This window comes from Leuciscus leuciscus, assembly GCF_965113295.1.
Source record: "Leuciscus leuciscus genome assembly, chromosome: 16".
NCBI lineage: Eukaryota > Metazoa > Chordata > Actinopteri > Cypriniformes > Leuciscidae > Leuciscus > Leuciscus leuciscus.
Genome location: NC_138740.1, coordinates 32,508,185 through 32,517,838, shown reverse-complemented (window position 1 = coordinate 32,517,838; position 9,654 = coordinate 32,508,185). Strand labels below are relative to the sequence as shown.

Sequence of the window (9,654 nt, the reverse complement as noted above, 5' to 3'; positions counted from 1 at the left end):
AGCCTACTCTGCTCGGTCAGATGGTACAGTCTGTTGTGAATGGTCTATTCTGCTCTGATTGGTCAGATGGTACAGTCTGTTGTGATTGGTCTATTCTGCTCTGATTGGTCAGATTCTCCAGTCTGTTGTGATTGGTCTACTCTGCTCTGATTGGTCAGATGGCCCAGTCTGTTGTGATTGGTCTACTCTGCTTTGATTGGTCAGATTCTCCAGTCTGTTGTGATTGGTCTACTCTGCTCTGATTGGTCAGATTCTCCAGTCTGTTGTGATTGGTCCACTCTGCTCTGATTGGTCAGATGGTACAGTCTGTTGTGATTGGTCTATTCTGCTCTGATTGGTCAGATTCTCCAGTCTGTTGTGATTGGTCTACTCTGCTCTGATTGGTCAGATGGCCCAGTCTGTTGTGATTGGTCTACTCTGCTTTGATTGGTCAGATGGCCCAGTCTGTTGTGATTGGTCTACTCTGCTTTGATTGGTCAGATGGCCCAGTCTGTTGTGATTGGTCTACATCTGAGTCCTCATCCTTTGGAAGTGCATGCAAAGTGGATTCACTTCCACAGCACAGAAAACAGTGTCTTTTCGACATCATTCGTCCACAACACGAATCATTTTCATTCACAGACAGCTATATTAGTCACTATATGAAAGGCAAAAAGCAAGAAGCACCTTAATATTGACCTTTTCAATGACTTTCGAACATCTAAATGCATGCTGGGCATTTCATTAAAGACATTCTGTTCTCCTGTCTCTTTGCTAACATTCTCCTGCTGACTTTGCGTGTTAATTAAGTGAGCTGCTGTGGTTGGTTTGAGCCCTCAGTGCTGCTGTCTTCTCTGATGCACCTGTGATGCAGAATGATTGATTTCCGCTGGTTTGACCACTGCTGTACTTCTTAAAAGAAACAGCAGATGCAATGATGTCCTGAATGATACGAGCTAGTCATTAGCCACTGATATAAAGATACTGTGGACCATTAAAGCTGCAGTCAGCATTTAAACAACTTGTTCTACAAATCAAATCTGTACAACAGCTTTACACATTTGTCATGTATTGAATGCATTTCAATATTTTTTCCTCAAACTGACACACCTCTAAATCTTCAAGATCTGTGCTCATAATGAACTTGACAAAATATACGCAAATCATTTTAAAGATGGACTACACCTAAGCTTCATCTATTTGATCTCACAGGGCATCTTCTCACAGAGTATATTGGCAGGAAGTGGTTACAACAACGTCTTGATAAACAGGACATTCATAAACGAGAAAAGGGTCCACAGTGAGTGAACATCAGAGCTGGGTGGGCTTGTGGTTATCTGTTAGATGTCTTTTAAAATGTTTCAAACTAGCTTGTTAAAGCTTTGTGTCATTGTTTTCTCTTGGTTTCTGTTTTGTTTGCTTTTTCTGTTATTAGGTCAGATTAAGTATGTTGAAATTCTCCCATGAAGTTCTGTTGTTTTTACCCCATTTATAAATAAATATAATCTGGTAAAAAATTTAACTCTTGTTCTTGAAGTGCATTTAGGAACCATTTTTCCTCAACTGGTTGGATGGAGAGATAGAATTACATCCTCCCAAAGTACAGCGGGTGAGATGTATGATTTTACACACCTGTACCCTGAGCATTAACATGTGTGAAGGGTCACTTTATTTCCTTCATGTCAAATGTGTTCATGCAGATGGATCATATCACACAGTAAGTCAGGAACAGGAAGTCAAATCAGAGTGACTAAACACTAAAAACAATTTTGAGTGTTTTTTTTTGAGTGTTTTTTTAGTGTAACACTTTTTTTGTGTGTTTTTTTAGTGTTTAGTGTATATATATATACACTCACCTAAAGGATTATTAGGAACACCTGTTCAATTTCTCATTAATGCAATTATCTAATCAACCAATCACATGGCAGTTGCTTCAATGCATTTAGGGGTGTGGTCCTGGTCAAGACAATCTCCTGAACTCCAAACTGAATGTCAGAATGGGAAAGAAAGGTGATTTAAGCAATTTTGAGCGTGGCATGGTTGTTGGTGCCAGACGGGCCGGTCTGAGTATTTCACAATCTACTCAGTTACTGGGATTTTCACGCACAACCATTTCTAGGGTTTACAAAGAATGGTGTGAAAAGGGAAAAACATCCAGTATGCGGCAGTCCTGTGGGCGAAAATGCCTTGTTGATGCTAGAGGTCAGAGGAGAATGGGCCGACTGATTCAAGCTGATAGAAGAGCAACTTTGACTGAAATAACCACTCGTTACAACCGAGGTATGCAGCAAAGCATTTGTGAAGTCACAACACGCACAACCTTGAGGCAGATGGGCTACAACAGCAGAAGACCCCACCGGGTACCACTCATCTCCACTACAAATAGGAAAAAGAGGCTACAATTTGCACGAGCTCACCAAAATTGGACAGTTGAAGACTGGAAAAATGTTGCCTGGTCTGATGAGTCTCGATTTCTGTTGAGACATTCAGATGGTAGAATCAGAATTTGGCGTAAACAGAATGAGAACATGGATCCATCATGCCTTGTTACCACTGTGCAGGTTGGTGGTGGTGGTGTAATGGTGTGGGGGATGTTTTCTTGGCACACTTTCGGCTCCTTAGTGCCAATTGGGCATCGTTTAAATGCCACGGCCTACCTGAGCATTGTTTCTGACCATCTCCATCCCTTTATGACCACCATGTACCCATCCTCTGATGGCTACTTCCAGCAGGATAATGCACCATGTCACAAAGCTCGAATCATTTCAAATTGGTTTCTTGAACATGACAATGAGTTCACTGTACTAAAATGGCCCCCACAGTCACCAGATCTCAACCCAATAGAGCATCTTTGGGATGTGGTGGAACGGGAGCTTCGTGCCCTGGATGTGCATCCCACAAATCTCCATCAACTGCAAGATGCTATCCTATCAATATGGGCCAACATTTCTAAAGAATGCTTTCAGCACCTTGTTGAATCAATGCCACGTAGAATTAAGGCAGTTCTGAAGGCGAAAGGGGGTCAAACACAGTATTAGTATGGTGTTCCTATCCTTTAGGTGAGTGTATATATATATATAAATATAAATAAATGTTATACTATAAATTAATTAATAAATAAAAAACACACAATTCACCATTTCAAATGTGTCACAGTATTTCCTTTAAGTACATTGTAAACCATGTTATATGAATATGAAACAGCACTCTATGTGCAGTATATAAGCATTAAGCTTTTCCTCTCATACTATACGCCTCATTTCATAGTATGATTATTATACCTTTCTATGTTTTTTAAATCCTTGGGCAACAGCATCTTCACATGAAATCATCAATGCAGCACCACACAGCGGTTTAACTTTTGATTTCTGACAGCACCAGATCAGGAGACTCCGAGAAAAGGATGATGATCTCATCTTCAAGTCAAGAACCTTCATAAAGCCATATGCACCTGCTCTTCCACTGTCTCCTAGCAACCAGAGAGAGAGAGAGAGAGAGAGAGAGAGAGAGAGAGAGAGTGATTCTTGAGCCGCTTTACGGGCATTGGGTGTCTGATCATGGCAGTTAAATGGTGGCTAATTGAATTGTGTTTTTTAGCTGAGCACTTTCAAGGGCGACGCCACATTTGCGCTCGCGTCTCACAGCTTGAGCGTTCCCAAAAACATCCTCACAAGCACTTAAGCCAAAACCGTTTAATTCAATTCAGCTCCATTCTGAGAGGCCTTATCGACATGACAAATGATCATGTGTTACTATAATACTCACAGACTTTCATTCAACAGAATGATGTAGCTGAACAGAGTTACAAAGCATTCATAATATTTATGAATATAAAGTGACCAGGTTAAAGAAATAAAACACACATAAAAAAAACAGAACATTCCAGTAAACTGTTTTAGACATTCATGTCCTTAAAGGGGACATATTATGCCCCTTTTTAGAAGATGTAATAGAAGTCTCAGGTGTCCCCAGAATGTGTCTGTAAAGTTTCAGCTCAAAATACCACACAGATCGTTTATTATACCAAATGTAAGTGCATTTTAGAGTGGAAAGAAAAACATGATGTTTTTGTGCATGTGTCTTTAAATGCAAATGAGCTGCTACCACGTACAGCTCGTGACTCGATATTCTGACAAAAACTAAAACATCTTTTTGGTTTTGATTATCATCTTTACCATTGCTGTTCTTCATCATCATTAAAGTTTATTATTTGCATGCGTTTTAAAGCTATATCAGTCTAAACTGTTTTATGGTTTCTGAGCGCACACACCCGAAGCACACACACAGAAAGCTGGCTGTCAGACGGAGCGTCCCGTGAGTATTAAACTAAGTTCTCTTTCATGTCTTATTGCACTTAAACTGTCAAATTCACACAAGGTTAAGTCAAAAACACACAAAGTTCACACAGTCGGTTATGTCTGTGAATCTAAACAGCAAATAAAGAAATCGCATGCATATTAGATCTGTGTATTAAAGCAGCGCAATACAGTACCTACTGCTATATATGCTGTTAATATGAATCAAACAACAAAAGAAAAATAGAAAATCACTCACTGCTCTTGACTCTATGGGCCCTATTTTAACGTTCTAAGCGCATGGTCTAAAGCGCACAGCGCAAGTGCTTTTAGGGTGTGTCCGAATCCACTTTTGCTAGTTTAACCACAGGAAAAATGGTCGGTGTGCCAGCATGAGTAATGGGTGTGTTTTGGGCTTTACGTGCAATAAACCAATCCGAGTCTCATCTCCCATTCCCTTTTAAAAGCCAGCTGCGTTCGCGCCATGGCGGATTCGCTATTTACATGATGGAATTTGCAAGCAGAAAGAGTGAACGCGTCTCCAGAGAGGAAACGGATAGGCTCATATTACTAACCCGCTCTTTAGACCAGGTTTCAGTTGGTCAATGGCTCAGTCTATTTCAGTTGCCTCAAAATAGCAACGCGCCAACAATGCGCCCGAACCCACCTCGTTTTCAGATCATGGGCGCACAAATAGGCGCAAATGCATTTGCCATTTAAAGGTCCCATGACATGCTACTTTTTGTAGGCTTTAATATAGTCCTTAGTGGTCCTTAGTACTGTATCTGAAATCTCTTTCCAAAAATTCAGCCTCGGTGCAGAATTATAGCCACTACAAGCAAGTCCCAGAATGAGCTTCCTTCAGACAGGCCGTTTCGGTGTCTGTAGCTTTAAATACTAATGAGGAGGAGAAAGGCGGCGCAAGGTGGAGGGTGGGTGTGACCTTGACCATCTTGTGCAACGGTACCATGCATGTTTGTTTATGTTGGATATATTGCAATGGCACGAAGACACGCAGTCGTTCAAGCATTTCAGTTTGACCCAGAATCTGATCAAGATGGAGAAGCAACGGATGAAGAAGTTGCAACTCAGCGGCTCCAGCAGGACGTTTCCGAATGGTTAGTTTAAAATATTATGTCTGGATACGGTACTTTATTCGGATGGTTTACAGTTATCATCATGTAGCTAACGCGAACCTACTGTTGCCTTTTCATGAGAGATCTGTAACGTCTGTAATTTATCTTATTACAATTACATCAAGCTCTGCGATTTTGAAATGCGGATATCGCGCGCGCCATATAACCAACAGGAAAACGGTTATCCAAATAACAAAGAAATGTACAACACTCGCGTTACAGTGTGTGTAACTTGATGCTGTCTACCTTTACATTAGCGTAAGTAACTGCATAGCTGCATGGCTAATGTGACAGGGAGACACAGCCTAAGTGTAAGAAGCTAGGTAACCATAAACAGTAAAGCAACACACTTATATATAATTTGTTGACTTACTTGTCCGACGTTCAGCAAGCCCAGCTCTGTATTGACCATTCGATGTTCATTTGTACATCCAATTATTGAGCAATTATTATGCTTCGCTCGCTCAAAAGCCATGATATCTCTCATGGACAAACTAAAATCGCGCGCGCGCGTTCTACTTCCTAGCTCATTTTCTCAACGGGGGCGAGAAATATTCTCTGGGCGGGCAAAGCACTGAAAGCAGAGAAAGGGGAGGTAACATTTCTCCTTATGACGTCATAAGGAGGAGATTCAAGATCAGCCCGGTTGAGCCTCCATTTTCTCAAAGGCAGAGAAAAATAGCAAAAGCTCGATTTACACCGATTAAAATTTTTTGAAACTTGGGGACCATATACAGGCTAGGGGAACTCATATTAATGTTAAAAAACCTCAGAAAGTGGAAATTTCATGTCATGGGACCTTTAAACAATGTGGTGCAGGACGTGAAAATGATAACTGTGTCGGGCTGAAACTAGCAAAAAACACTTGCATATATTCACTCAAAATAAGCTGCATTGCACCGGGTGTATGCTCTAGCGCCGAGATAAACATTACGGACTGTACAGCTCACTGAGGGCGGGTCTATGCTAATAGGGCCTGAGTAATGTCCCATCCTACATTATTTCTCAATGAATATTCCGTTTCATTCAGAAATACCTCACAACACAGAAGATAAAAAGCATTTTGAATGATGTTTCATGTTTAAATTGTGTGAAAAGTTGCTGTAAGGTTGATTGTATGTGTCTCTTCACCCGGTATAATTGTTTCCATCTGCTTATAAATTATTCACAGAACTACAGGGGGAAACGTCTCCCTTGAAGGACATTGTGTGGAAAAATAAATCCAACATAGGAAAAGGAAATGCATTTGTCCTTAATCCCCAATGTAAAAGTCCACAGAGATGTTTGTGTCAACACAAAACTTCAATTTTTTGGACAACATAAGTCTCACTACACTTTTAGTGTACTCAACCCGTACACACTACACTCACTAGATAGGCTACACTACACTACACTGAAAACATGACTGTTTGCCTATGCATGTTGGTTGTTGCCTTGGTGTTGCAATGAGGTTCCTAAAGAGTGTGTACACAGGTCATTTCCGAGTTCCTTTACAGCAAAGGATTGATGTTACCCTCTGAATGAACTTCCTTCCTCTAGAATTTCCACCTGTGATTTGATGTACTCTCTGATATGAACACATTTACATTAATTTTCTCTCTCGCTCAGTGTCTGTGCTATGGGGCAGAAACACTAAAGTAAAATGCTATTAGATATTAAATATCATTAAGCGCGCGCACACACACACACAGATGTTCCCACATGAGGTGATTTAGATCTCACTAAGTACTGCTTTTAGTGTCACAACATTAATCGCTGTACAGCAAACACACACACATTATCCCATGGCGCTTCCTGTAGCCATACTAATACGGCATATTCAGCATCAACTAATATTCATTTCTGAAATCTGCACTCACAGATATTAAAAAATAAATAAATTACAGAAATGGAACAATATAATTAGCAGATTTTCACCTTTCACCTTGTAACCTCACACACACACAAACACAGCTGTTCAAGTCGGCATGAAGCGGAAAGTTGCGATAATCTTTTCTTCCCTATCCGAGTGCTTCTTGAACAAGAATAAAATGTAGGGCGGGACTTGATTTTGTCAGTTGGGAATTGATTGGATGGTTGTGGTTTGCTATTGGTGGATCTCATGTGATTGACAGGTTGCCCCGCCCTCACGCAAGTAAACATGTCATCAGAGAAGAGAAAAGAAGAAAAGAGAAGTGAAGAGAAGAGAAGTCGCTGCAAGAGGGAGGGGAATATTTTAATTCAAGATTACAAGGGAACATGAATTAGCTATAAAAAACAATAATGTGCACAGATAAATCATTTATAATAAATAGCCTACTGCAATATTCCACACACACATACACACACACACACGCGCGCGCGCACGCACGCACACACACACACACACACACACACACACGCACGCACGCACGTACACACACACTCACACACACACACGCACGCACGCACGCACACACACACACACACACACAAAGAATGGTCAATTTTGATCCATTGGGATTGTGCATACATACACACAGACCCACAGGTGCAACGTCTTTTGGGATTTAATCCTTCAGGAGTTTGATTGTATCCATCTCAGGAACTCCCACATTCACATTAACACTGCATTATTTTAACCTAGAGGAGGAGGAGCAAACTGCTCATTTTATTATTATTAGCATAAGAACATTACTATCATCACATGTGAGCGCCTGATAATGTCTTTATTGCTTTGAGATGCTCACTTGTCTTTCCTGCTTTTGTCACTGATTAAATTTCCCTCCCTCCTTCCCGCCAGGGGGTCTGCCTGTGGATAAGACCATAAAACCATATATTGATTCCCCGTAATGTGGAAATTTATATGGAATCGTGAATTTAATGTGAAATATAATCAGTGAAACAAAAGAGGCTTGTTCTATCTTGCAGCTGAAAGGGGATTTTAATGTGTAAATGATTCCCTATTCAGAGCCATATAAGTCAAGGATAGGAGAACAGTGCCTCCTGTTGGCCAATCAGTGATACTGCTTCAGATTTGCATACTATCACACTACTATCTATCTATTTCTGCAGTGTATATTGTATGTATGCCGTGCATAGTATGTTCATTTCCTTTATGCACAGAATGACCAACAACATTTGCTTAAAAATGTGCAATGCACTTGACTTGGCTTTCCAGTTCCAGTGTGATAAATGAACAGGGAAATAATATTAGCTTAGGTTAGAAATGCTAGATACATTATGTATAGCATGTACAATGTCATTCAAGTGTTTCTGTTTTTGAAAAGTCCTGTAGTCTCTTCTGCTCACCAAGGCTGCATTTGTTTGATTAAAAATACATTAAAAACAGTAATATTGTGAAATATTATTACAATTTAAAATAACAGTTTTCTTTCTGAATACATTTTAGAATGTAATTTATTCCTGTGATGTAAAGTTGAATTTTCAGCATCATTCCTCCAGTCTTCAGTGTCACATGATCCTTCAGAAATCATTCTAACATGAGGATTTGCTGCTCAAGAAACATTTCTTATTAATATCAATGTTGAAAACAGTTGAGCTGCTTAATATTGCTTAATGTCATACATTTATTTTAGGATTCTTTGATAAATAGAAAGTTTAAAAGAACAGCATTAATTTGAAATGTCTTTACTGTCACTTTTAATCAATTTAATGCGTCCTATAGCTGAATAAAAGTATTAATTTGGTTTAGAAAATCTTACTGACCCCAAATAGCTACTGTGTACGGCCTACTAAAATAGCACTAGCAGGAATTACTTTTAATAAAATACATTTTAAGTAAAATATTTTACAGTTTTTCATTACATTTAAATAATCAAAATAGAGAACAAAACAGATCTTTACAAATGGAAGATCAACTTTGCAGTTTATACCCGCTCTCAAACACTCACAGCACAAACGGCAATATTTAACTAAAATATTCTTCTGAGAACATCAGGTTACACTTTATTTTAAGGTGTCATTGTTACAGTGTAATTATATATTTATAAGTACTGAGTAATATTAATCAACTACATGTACTTAGAGTTAAGGTAGGATTAGGATTTGGTTGAGGGTTAGTTGCATGTAATTATGCATAATGTACTTTTATTACTATGGTAAGTACATGTAACTTATGTAACAAGGACACTGTAACATAAAGTGAGTGATGTCTTAAACCAATCAGCGAATTGTTTCTCTTTCTTTTGATTGGTTCCTTGAAACAAACTGTCCAAACAAACTGATTGACTGAAATGAATCATATTTCTCAGCACTAACCAAGT

At 39.4% G+C, this 9,654-nt stretch overlaps 1 long non-coding RNA gene across 2 annotated transcripts in view; it reads right to left on the bottom strand.

The window, feature by feature from the left end:
• Window positions 1-3,247: 3,247 nt before the first annotated feature.
• Window positions 3,248-9,654, bottom strand: part of LOC309478238 — a 32,869-nt gene continuing 26,462 nt past the window's right edge. For both annotated transcript variants that reach the window (XR_014198893.1, XR_014198894.1), the window contains exon 3: window positions 3,248-3,448. This is a non-coding gene — a long non-coding RNA (uncharacterized lncRNA). The remainder of the gene's footprint in view (window positions 3,449-9,654) is intronic.